This window comes from Cetorhinus maximus, chromosome 30 (assembly GCF_964194155.1).
Source record: "Cetorhinus maximus chromosome 30, sCetMax3.hap1.1, whole genome shotgun sequence".
Classification (NCBI taxonomy): domain Eukaryota; kingdom Metazoa; phylum Chordata; class Chondrichthyes; order Lamniformes; family Cetorhinidae; genus Cetorhinus; species Cetorhinus maximus.
In genome coordinates, this window is record NC_135908.1 from 21,506,259 (window position 1) to 21,518,736 (window position 12,478).

Sequence of the window (12,478 nt, forward strand, 5' to 3'; positions counted from 1 at the left end):
AATCTTCTATACGCAAGGGCATACAAGTTAAACCTCTGCAATCTGCCCTCATCATTTAACTCCATGTTTAATATGATGGTTAATCATGGTCAGGGGGATGGTGTAGTGGTATTGTCGCTGGACTAGTAATCCAGTCAGACCCAGGGTAATTCTCTGGGGACCTGGGCTCGAATCTTGCCACAGCAGATGGTGGAATTTGAATTCAAAGTCTAATGATGACCATGGAACCATTTGATCCTTGTTTTAAAAATCCCATTAATGTCCACTAAATGCCCTTTGAATTGGCCTAGTAAGCCACTCAGCTGTAACAAACCACTACAAAGTCACAAAAAAGTAACGGAAACTGGCATCAACCTAGGCACCAGAAACAATAACAGCAAACTCAGCCTTGTTGACCCTGCAAAGTCCTCTTTGCTAACATCTGGGTAGCCCCAAAATTGGGAGAGCTGTCTCACAGACTAGTTGACAGCCAGACATAGTCATCCTCACGGAATCATACCTTACAGATAATGTCCCAGAGACCAACATCACCATCCCTGGGTACAGCCTGGGCAGGACAGACCCAGCAGAGGTGGTGGCACAGTGGTAGATAGTTGGAAGGGAGTTGCCCTGGGAGTCCACAGCATCAACTCCAGACCCCCTGAAGTCTCATGGCATCAGGTTAGACATGGGCAAGAGAAACCTCCTGCTGATTACCATGTACCACCCTCCCTCAGCTGATGAATCAGCGCTCCTCCATGTTGAACATCACTTGGAGGAAGCCTTGAGGGTGGCAAGGGTGCAGAATGTACTCTGGGTGGGGGACTTCAATGTCCATCACCAAGAGTGGCTTGGTAACTCCACTACTGGCTGAGTCCTAAATGACATAGCTGTTAGACTGGGTCTGCAGCAGGTGGTGAGGGAACCAACAAGAGGGAAAAACATACTTGACCTCATCCTCACCAACCTGCCTGCTGCAGATGCACCTGTCCATGACAGTATCAGTAGGAGCGACTGCCACACAGTTGTTGTGGAGACAAAGTCCCACCTTCATATTTTTGTGTGGCACTACCACCGTCCTAAATGGCATAGATTTCAAACAGATCTGGGCATCCCTGAGGCACGGTGGGCCATCAACAGCAGCAGAATTGTACTCAACCGCAATCTGTAACCTCATGGCCTGGCATATCCCTCACTATACCATTACCATCAAGCCAGGTGATCAACCCTGGTTCAATGAAGAGTGCAGGAGGGCATGCCAGGAGAGCACCAGGCATACCTAAAAATGAGGTGTCAACCTGGTGAAGCTATAACACAGGACTACCTGCGTGCCAAACAGCATAAGCAGCAAGTGATAGACACACCTAAGCAATCCCACAACCAACGGATCAGATCTAAGCTCTGCAGTCCTGCCACATCCAGTCATGAATGGTGGTGGACAATTAAACAACTCACTGGAGGAGGAGGCTCCACAAATATCCCCATACTGAATGCCAATTCAATTCACTCCACATGATATCAAGAAACGGCTGAAGGCATTAGATGCTACAAAGGCTATGGGCCCCTGACAATATTCCAGCAAAAGCACTGAAGACTTGTGCTCCAGAACTTGCCGCACCCCTAGCCAAGCTGTTCCAGTACAGCTACAACACTGGCATCTACCCGGCTATGTGGAAAATTGCCCAGGTACAAAAAAAGGACAAATCCAACCCGGCCAATTACTGTCCCATTAGTTTACTCTCGATCGTCAGTAAAGTAATGGAAGGGGTCATCAACAGTGCTATCAAGTGGCACTTGCTCAGCCATAACTCGCTCACTGACACCCAGTTTGGGTTCCGCCAGGGCCACTCAGTTCCTGACCTCATTACAGGCTTGGTTCAAACATGGTCAAAAGAGCTGAACTCCTGAGGTGAGGTGAGAGTGACTGCCCTTGACATCAAGGCAGCATTTGACCGAGTGTGGCATCAAGGAGCCCTAGCAAAACTGGAGTCAATGGGAATTGGGGGAAAACTCTCTGCTGGTTGGAGTCATATCTAGTACAAAGGAAGATGGCTGTAGTTGTTGGAGGTCAGTCATCTCAGCTCCAGGACATCACTGCAGGAGTTCCTCAGGGTAGTGTCCTCGATCCAACCATCTTCAGCTGCTTCATCAAAGACCTTCCTTCCATCATAAGGCTAGAAGTGGGGATGTTCACTGATGATTGCACAATGTTCAGCACCATTTGCGACTCCTCAGATACTGAAGCAGTCCATGTCCAAATGCAGCAAGGCCTGGACAATAGCCAGGCTTGGACTGCCTAGTGGTAAGTAACATTCATGCCATACAAGTGCCGGGCAATGACCTTCTCCAACAAGAGAGAATCCAACTATTGCCCCTTGATGTTAAATGGCATTACCATCACAGAATCCCCCACTATCAACATCCTGGATGAGTACAGCTCCCATGACACTCAAGAAGCTTGACGCTGTCCAGGACAAAGCAGCCCGCTTGATTGGCACCACATCCACAAACATTCATTCCCTACACCATCGATGCACAGTAGCAGCAGTGTGTACAATCTACAAGATGCACTGCAGGGATTCACCAAGGCTCCTTAGACAGCACCTTCCAAACTCAAGTCCACTAACATCTAGAAGGACAAGGTTAGCAGATGATGGGAACACCACCACCTGGAAGTTCCCCTCCAAGTCACTCACCATCCTGACTTGGAAATATATCGGCCGTTCCTTCACTGTCGCTGGGTCAAAATCCTGGAACTCCCTCCCTAACAGCACTGTGGGTGTACCTACACCACATGGACTGCAGCGGTTCAAGAAGGCAGCTCACCACCACCTTCTCAAGGGCAACTAGGGATGGACAATAAATGCTGACCCAGCCAGCGAAGCCCACAATCTGTGAATGAGTAAAAAAATATATAGTGGAGGGGTTACAAGAGAAGAGTGTGAAGATATGAAAACAGCAGTAACTATATCAAATGCTTTAGGACAGAACAAAGAACAAAGAGAACAAAGAAAAGTACAGCACAGGAACAGGCCCTTCGGCCCTCCAAGCCTGCGCTGATCATATTGCCCGTCAACTAAAACATTTTGCACTTCTGGGGTCCGTATCCCTCTATTCCCATCCTATTCATGTATTTGTCAAGCTGCCTCTTAAACACCACTATCGTACCTGCTTCCACCACCTCCTCTGGCGGCGAATTCCAGACACTCACTACCCTCTGCGTAAAAAATTTGCCCCGCACATCTCCTCTATAGTTTTCTCCTCTCACCTTAAATCTATGTCCCCTAGTAATTGACTCTTCCACCCTGGGAAAAAGCTTCTGACTATCTACTCTGTCCATGCCACTCATAATTTTGTAAACTTCTATCAAGTCGCCCCTCAATCTCCGTCGCTCTAGTGAGAACAATCTGCATTTCTCCAACCTCTCCTCATAGCTAATAACCTCCAGACCAGGCAGCATCCTGGTAAACCTCCTCTGCACCCTCTCCAATGCCTCCATATCCTTCTGGTAATGTGGCGACCAGAATTGCATGCAATATTCCAAGTGTGGCCTAACCAAGGTTTTATACAGCTGCAGCATGACTTCCCAGCTTTTATACTCAATACCCCTGCCAATGAAGGCAAGCATGCCATATGCCTTCCTGACTACCTTATCCACCTGCGTTGCCACTTTCAGTGACCTGTGGACCTGTACACCCAGATCCCTCTGCCCGTCAATGCACTTAAGGGTTCTGCCATTTATTCCTACCTGTATTAGACCTTCCAAAATGCATTACCTCGCATTTGTCCGGATTAAACTCCATCTGCCATTTCTCCGCCCAAGTCTCCAACCAATCTATATCCCGTTGTATCCTTTGACAATCCTCTTCACTATCTGCAACTCCTCCAACCTTATTGTCTGCAAACTTACTAATTAGCCCAGTTACATTTTCCTCCAAATCATTTATGTGTACTACAAACAGCAAAGGTCCCAGCACTGATCCCTGCGGAACTCCACTAGTCACAGCTCTCCATTCAGAAAAGCACCCTTCCACTGCTACCCTCTGTCTTCCATGACCAAGCCAATTCTGTATCCATCTTGCCAGCTCACCTCTGATCCTGTGCGACTTTACCTTCTGTACCAGTCTGCCATGAGGGACCTTGTCAGAGGCCTTACTGAAATCAATGTATATAACATCCACTGCCCTTCCATCGTCGATCATCTTTGTCACTTCCTCGAAAAACTCAATCAAGTTAGCGAGACACGACCTCCCCTTCACAAAACCATGCTGCCTCTCACTAATACGCCCATTTGCTTCCAAATGGTAGTAAATCCTGTCACGAAGAATCTTCTCCAATATTTTCCCTACCACTGACGTAAGGCTCACCGGCCTGTAATTTCCTGGATTATCCCTGCTACCCCTCTTAAACAATGGAACAACATTGGCCATTCTCCAGTCCTCTGGGACCTCACCCGTAGCCAGTGGGGATACAAAGATTTCTGTCAAGGCCCCAGCAATCTCCTCCCTTGCCTCCCTCAGTCCTCTGGGGTAGATCCCATCTGGCCCTGGGGACTTATCCACCTTAATATTCTTCAAGACATCTAACACCGCCTCTTTTTTGATCTCAGCATGATCCAGGCTATCTACACACTCTTCCCTAGACAAATTGACTGCTAAGTCCTTCTCTCTGGTGAATACTGATGAGAAGTACTCATTTAGTGTCTCTCCCATTTCTTCTGACTCCACACACAGATTCCCACCTCTGTCCCTGAGTGGGCCTACCCTTTCCCTGGCTACCCTCTTGCTTTTTACATATGTATAAAAGGCCTTGGGATTTTCCTTAATCCTGGTTGCCAGTGACTTTTCATGACCCCTTTTAGCCCTCCTGACTCCTTGCTTAAGCTTCTTCCTACTTTCTTTATATTCTCCACGGGCTTCATCTGTTCCCAGCCTTCTAGCACTTATGAATGCTTCCCTTTTCTTTTTGACTAATCTCACAATATCCTTCGTTATCCAAGGTTCCTGAAACTTGCCATGCTTATCCTTCATCCTAGCAGGAACATGCCGGTCATGAATTCTTATCAACTGATGTTTGAAAGCCTCCCACATGTCAGTTGTTGATTTGCCCTCAAACATCCGCCTCCAGTCTAGATTCCTCAGTTCCTGCCTAATATTGTTATAATTAGCCTTCCCCCAATTAAGCACCTTAACCCAAGAACTCCTGTTATCCTTATGCACCAGTACCTTGAAACTTACTGAATTGTGGTCACTTTTCCCGAAATGCTCCCCTACTGAAACTTCGACCACCTGGCTGGGTTCATTCCCTTATACCAGGTCCAGTATTGCCCCTTCCCTAATTGGACTATCTACATGTTGTCTCAGGAAGAATCCTCCTGGATGCACCTTACAAATTCTGCACCATCCAAACCCCCAGCACTAAGTGATTCCCAGTCAATATAGGGAAAGTTAAAATCACCCACCACAACAACCCTATTGCTTTTAGATCTTTCCAAAATCTGCCTACATAACTGTTCCTCAATCTCCCGCCGGCAATTGAGAGGCCTATAGTAAACCCCCAACATTGTGACTGCACCCTTCCTATTCCGGAGCTCTACCCATATTGCCTCGCTGCATGAGCCCACCGAGGTGTCTTCCTGTCGTACAGCTGTGATATTCTCATTAACTAGCAGTGGAACTCCCCCACCTCTTCTACATCCCTTTCTATCCTGCCTGAAACATCTAAATCCTGGAACGTTTATCTGCCAATCCTGTCCATCCTTCAAACAAGTCTCTGTAATAGCAATAACATCATAGTCCCAAGTACTAATCCAAGCTCTAAGCTCATCTGCATTGCCTGTTATACTTCTCGCATTGAAACAAATGCATTTCAGACCCCCAGTCCCATTGGTTTCAGTAATTTCTCCCTGCCTGCTCTTCCTCTTAGTCCTACTGGCCATATTCACTGGTTCCCATTCATTTATTTCACCTGCTGACCTATTGCTCTGGTTCCCACCCCACTGCCATACTAGTTTAAACCCTTCCAAGTGACACTAGCAAACCTCGCAGCCAGGATATTGGTGCCCCTCCAGTTTAGATGCAACCCGTCCTTCTTGTACAGGTCCCACCTGCCCCGGTTGAGACCCCAATGATTCAGATATCGGAAACCCTCCCTCCTACACCGTCTGTTCAGCCACGTGTTTAGCTGCACTATCTTCCTATTTCTAGCCTCACTGGCACGTGGCACAGGGAGTAATCCTGAGATTTCAACCCTAGAGGTCCTGTTTTTTAACTTTCTGCCTAACTCCCTGAACTCCCGCTGCAGGACCTCATCACTCTTCCTGCCTATGTCGTTAGTACCAATGTGTAGCACGACCTCTGGCTGTTCTCCCTCCCCCTTCAGAATGTCCCGGAGGTTTAATAAGTGAAGCTATCGGACTTGAATCAGTTAGAAGTTCACAAGGTCAATATAAGTTCATTGCAGAAGGAAAAACCTATTCAAAATTTTCAAAACCCATAAAAAAATCAGTAAGACTGGCACCAGTAATACTGGAGTTCCATTTTCAAGTATTCAAGACCAGTTTTACTGCTACCCTTCATTTCTAATTCATTTTACTGGTTTTGCATTTTGGGATATGCTAGGCCAAATGTAGCCTCAATTTGCATAGCAACAGGGAGTAGAAATGAAAAATAGGGAAGATCGTTAAATTCTTCAGCAGAGAAAACTCCTCATCTCTGAATTGAGGGAGGTTAACACTTGGGGAAAGCCTGGGGATTAGAACAGCCCTGATTGGAGGAGGCCTTACTCTAGATGCCCTCCAAAGAGCCCTCCATATTCCTTCTCTAGCGGAGAGCATCCTGCAGATGGTGACTTAGAGCTCTGCACCCTGAAAAGGTACTTGGACCAACATCACCTCTGAATTTGTTCTTCAGGAAGAGAATGACGCATTGAATTTCTTGCATTTTTTTAGGATGAGAGAACCAAAGAGTTCCGGTGACTGGAAACACAACCCCCTTATCATATATTTGCTTAGCAACATTGTATTAATACAAAACCTTCCTTTTCTGATAGCTCATTCACTCCCTGCTTTGTATCTGCCTCTGTCAATTTACACAGCAATATCATTGAAGAACATGAAGGTTTTCTTTTACTGATCCAATGAAACCTAGTTTCTGGTCTCTCACTGGACTCTCACTGCAAGTTAGAGTTATGAGTTGAAACATTTGATTGCATGAACATACTGTTTGGCTATAAAACTGGAGCCTGGCCATGGGTGGGTGGGTAAGCCAGGACCCACTTAATTACCCTTGGCTCACCCAAATCTGATTGGCACTCGGCAGCAAAGTGCAGTCTTGGGGGCGTGGGGGAGATAGTCTAGCAGAAGCAGCAATCGAAAAAATTCTAAAAGCAGGCAGACGAGAGGAGGCAGTGCAAGTTGAGCCTCGGTATGTACCGTCCTGTGTATGAACATGTTTCTACTCTTCAGTCTCTGGAATAATTGAGTAGCCGCAGCATTTACAACAAAGCTTCAATTTTAATTATCTGTACAATACAAATACGATACATAGAAATGCTGTGACCTTTGACTGATGTGGATGTCCCTTCCTGTCAATGCCTCTGGTATTAAACTTCAGAATTATTCTGATATTCTGGGATGTAGCAAGTAAGGTTTTGTGAAGGTCTGCACAGTGGCAGTATTCAAGGCAAGGGCTTGCTGCATCCCTTTTAAGCAAATAACTAATTTAGAGAGGCAGAGAATATTTCCCTACAATACTTACATGTAACTTGACTCCAACTATCACCAGCGCAGCTCGAGATATGCAACACTTAGCAATCTTCGCTGTGTCTCAATTGCAGTGAAACAACCTTTTCCAGTCTCTGTCGGAGGGCCACTCCTTCTCATTCAACTCCAGTACTTTGATTGATTACACTTCAAGCACACCAGTTTATGTTCTAATTATCAATCTCCCTCTGCTTCTCATGCCAAGTTTGGTGATGAAACAGGGAAATGATATGAAAAGATTTACATGTGAATCTATTGCCCATGTGCAGGCTGGGCTTCGGGAACAAGTTTGCTTTAAGAGAGGTTTGGAGGTCACAGAATAGAAAGAGCTCCTATTGACACAACACCATACACCGCGTCAGGGCATTCCAAAGTGCTTCGCAGCCAATAAAGTACTTTCAAAAGTATGGTCACTGCTGTAACTCAAGAAACACTGTAGCAACCAATTTGCACACAGCAAGCTCCCAAGACCAGCAAGGTGATAATGTCCAGGTTATCTCTTTTTGTTGTGATGTTGGCTGAGGGATAAATGTTGATGGGAACATATAGGGTGGAATTTTACTCTGGCTGGATTTTACATTCCTGCCGAAGTCAATGGACTTTTGAATGGCTTGTTGGATCTTATGGCCTCGCCCCCAACGCGATGGGGCAGTAAAATCCCACCCATAAGATCCTGAGGGGTCTTGACAGGGTCGATGCGCAGAGGATGTTTCCTCTTGTGGGAGAATCTAGGACGAGGGTTCACTGTTTAAAAATAAGGGGCCACCCATTTAAGAGAGAGATGAGGAGAATTTTTTTCTCTCAGAGGGTTGTGAGTCTTTGGAACTCTCTTCCTCAAAAGGCGGTGGAAGCAGAGTCTTTGAATATTTTCAAGGCAGAGCTAAGCAGGCTCTTGATTAACAAGGGGGTGAAAGGTTTATCAGGGGCAGGCAGTAATGTGGGGTTGAGGTTACAATCAGATCAGCCATGATCTTATTGAATAGCAGAGCAGGCTTGAGGGGCAGAGTGGCCCACTTCTGCTCCTAATTCCTAATTCGTAATAAATGTTGGTTAGAAAGTCCACTTTGAAGAGCGCCGATGGATCTTTTATGTCCCCTTCTGAGGGCAGGCAGGGATTCGGTTAAATGCCTCGTTCAATAGGTGGCAGGACTGACAGTGCAGCACTCCCTCAGTACTACACCAGTCAGACTAGGTTTTGTGCACAAGCCCCTGGAGGGGGACTCGAACTCACTCAGTTGGCAGAAATACGACACACTGTGCCACAGCTGACACTGTAAGGAAGAGGCCGGGCTGGGCTGGGCTATTAAATGACTGCTGTTCAGGACTCCCCATTCTTCACGCTCCCCAGCTGAAAGCTCACCATTAGAACAGTTTCTCTCTGGCCGGGGCTGTTTGGGGAGCTTCCAAAGGGAATCCCCAAATTGGTGCCACGCTATCAATACCCCGGGGTGAGTTTTTAGGAGGGGCATGGATGTGGTGGGCATGGAATTTTGAGCCCGTTCCCTGGCTCCATCCCGTGGACGCCGGACCATTTTCCTGAAGGCAGGATGGGGTCCGGCAGCACTGCGTACCCACAAGCAGCAGGTAGCCAACTGAGTCAAGACCAGCATCGGACGCTGACTGGAATTGCCCAGGTTGCCTCCAGGCGTCACTGGGGGACAGAGTAGCTGCCTGGGGGCAGCCTCCTAATGGCAAACCCGGAGCCATGTGCTCCAGGCAGGCTCAGAGGCCCTCCCTCTCTGCCTGTTGTGGCCACAGACAGGCCCAAAGGAAAACCAGGAGGTCTTGTCTGAACTGCCCTTGTATGTCTGAAGATGGAACTTCAGTATTGCTGGTGCCAGCGTTACTGATTTCGATTGGGATTTGACCATTTTGAATTGGTTTTTCCTTCTGGGTATGGAGTGACAATCCCTCCATAATGAAGGCCTGGTTGCTAAGCCTATCTTTGTTTTAAATTTTAAAAATTTGGACACCTTCATCTTGGGGCACCCTCTCTACCTGAAAGACTGGCTTCTGTTTTGTCAGCGCTGGAGGGCCTCCTATTGGCCCTCCAGCTTCACGAGGCCGCCCACCATCCTTAATTGGACAGTGAGCTTGGCCTCTGGTCACTAATCGGCCAATTTGGCTAAAATCACAGCTGAGTGACTTCTCGATCCCCACACCGTCCAGGCTTCTGACCACCCCCATCCCACCACTTGAGCCTGATGGCCAAAATCCTGCCCTGCACCTCCCCCCCACCATCCACATCTTTGATCACCCCACAGTCACCCCCTAACCTGTTTGAGAAGTGGCTGGACAAACACGCCACAACAGTTTGTTCTAAATGGATGTGGAACTGACCTTATAGAAAAAAAGCTTTGTGATTTCATCACTAACACACGGAGGAAAACTTTCCCCAGTCCACCAAGAGGGTCGGATTCAGGTTAGACTCCAATCTGTAGAGCCAGCAAAAAGCCCATTCGGGGGGGGCTTTAATTCAATCACCTCTCCCACAGGACTACCATTGATGAGGAAGTCCAACACCGGGTCAACTGAACCAGCACTGCCTTCTTCAAGCTGTGCCAACTGTATTTCACAACAGGGATCTTTGCAAGACAACAAAGGTTCTGGTCTAAAAACAAAAATACCTGGAAAAACTCAGCAGGCCTGACAGCATTTGTGGAGAGGAACACAGTTGACGTTTCGAGTCTGTGTGACTCTTCATCAGAAAGGTTCTGGTTTATAAGGATGTTGCGTTGACCACCCTCCTCTACTGCAGCGAAACATGGACTGTCTGCCAATACCACATTAAGATCCTTGAGAGCTTCCATCAGTGGTGCTTGCGTCGAATCCTGGGGATCAAATGGGAGGACCGGCGGACTACCATGAGCACCCTCCATGAGGCTGCGTCTACCAGCATCGAAGCCCTGCTCCTGCGGGACCAACTCTGATGGACGGGCCATTGTGTCCGGATGCCCGGAAGCCACCTCCCTCAGCAGGTTCTCTTCCAGCGGCTCTCCGTTGGCTATGGCTGAAAGGGCGGCTTAAGGAAATGGGATAAGGATACGCTCAAGGTCGTCCTGCAGCACGGAGGCATTAACACCGCCGACTGGGAGGAGAGTGCTGCAGATCGCTGGGCACCACCTGGTCAAACCACTTTGAGTTTCAGCGGCTGGACCGTGAGGTGGGGCGGCAGCAGCAGCAGAGGAAGGAGAGGGGCCCAAACCAGGGCAACGATTTCCACTCCCCTGCTCAACAATGTGACCCCTCTGCGGAAGAACATGTGGACCCAGAATTGGGCTCCTCAGTCACCTGAAGTCTCACCAAGACTGACGGACGTCACCCTCAATTCAGGGGGACCGCTGACGACGATTCTTGTTTAAGGCATTGCTTGTAAATGTTTGACCATCTCGATTAAAACAAGGCAATTCAGTGTCGAGTGTCACTTTTAGACTGAACAAAGTTCTTAACTAATGTTCTTTCTAATGACTGTAATGTCATTCAGTCCGGTGCACACTCTACACTTTCTTGTTCAAGTTAGAATGCAGACAGGAGATGGGCCGAATGGCCTAGCTCTGTGCTGTAACAGTTCTGTGATTCCGTGAGGAGAGAGCTTTTATTTGTACAGTTTTGAAACTCTGCTACACTTTCTCAATCCTGTAGCGAGCACCTTAACATTGGCAAATAGAGTTTTGGAACTTTGCCCAGCGTTTGACAAAACAAACAGCCTGAAATCCTCATGCTGCAGAAATCCAGGGAGACATTTCCTATTAACCCTGTAGGGGATGGGGGCCTGGCCTGTAAAGTTCGAAGATAGCTGCACTGATTGGTTTCTGCAGTTTGTGTTTAACTGCTCTGGACCTCTGCCAATGGAATTCCTCTTTCACCACTTTTCCATGTTCTGCAGGGTTTTTGAGGTCAGTGTGTCCATTCAGCTCACGTTGTGCCCATGTTGAGGATTGACTTGGAGGTCAAAGGGGAGATGTTTCCTGTGGGCTTCGATGTCAGGGCCAAATGGGGATCCTGACCCCCCTCACAGGCCAGGAGCGAGACCGCGGGAGCAAGGCTTCCAGAGGCAGCCTCCTAATTGGCTGCCTCCGCGCTGCACTGTCCAATCAAGGATGGCGAGCAGCTCTCGAATGTGCCAACGCAATCACAGGACCAGCAGCTCCAGAACCGCAGTAACCCGACTGGGAGAGGTGGGCGCTGCTGAGGCAGGTGGGAAACTGGAGGGGGGTGGGCGACAGTTAAAAAACCGTTTAGAGGGACCAAGCAGGTAGGCTGCTCTGGTCAGAGGGGAAACTCTTCCGGTGGTAGTGTTCGGGTTGCAAGGCGTGGCCTTTGCTGTTGGCAGCCCCCTCTTTAGGGAATGGCCTCCTGAACTGCCCTGGAGAGGCTTTCTCCGACTGGCTGCCTCCATACAAGCGGAGGGTGGCGGAGGGCATACTGATCCTGGCAAAGCGCTGGAAAAACCACTCTTAATTATAGAGCCTTAACTATGCAGATGAGCTACTCGTTGCCTTGCAACTGACCTGACTTGTGACAATGACTTGGCAGCACCAATTTCACAGGAACAAGTGTGTGCAGCGCCCGCCCCACTCATGGTGCACCCCCCATTGTCAAGTGCAAGTGAAAGTGTAGGTCAAGCTGTTGCGGTGAATCTAAAGGGGCAAGTCCGTGATGCAGGGCTCCCACTGGGTGGAGTGGGGGGGGGGGGGCAGTGCCAATGTGGGGCACAGGGTGGAGAATTGGCACGAC

At 48.3% G+C, this 12,478-nt stretch overlaps 1 protein-coding gene across 4 annotated transcripts in view; it reads right to left on the bottom strand.

Moving 5' to 3' along the window:
* The window catches only part of slc28a1 (solute carrier family 28 member 1), a 163,509-nt gene that overhangs the window by 54,370 nt on the left and 96,661 nt on the right, over positions 1-12,478 (bottom strand). The window contains exon 1 of one of the 4 annotated variants that reach the window (XM_078532595.1): positions 7,737-7,930. The exons of the other annotated variants lie outside the window; for them this stretch is intronic. The gene's annotated coding sequence lies outside the window, so the exon portion shown is untranslated. Of the gene's footprint in view, positions 1-7,736; positions 7,931-12,478 lie in introns of those variants that run through there. 4 annotated transcript variants of the gene reach the window in all.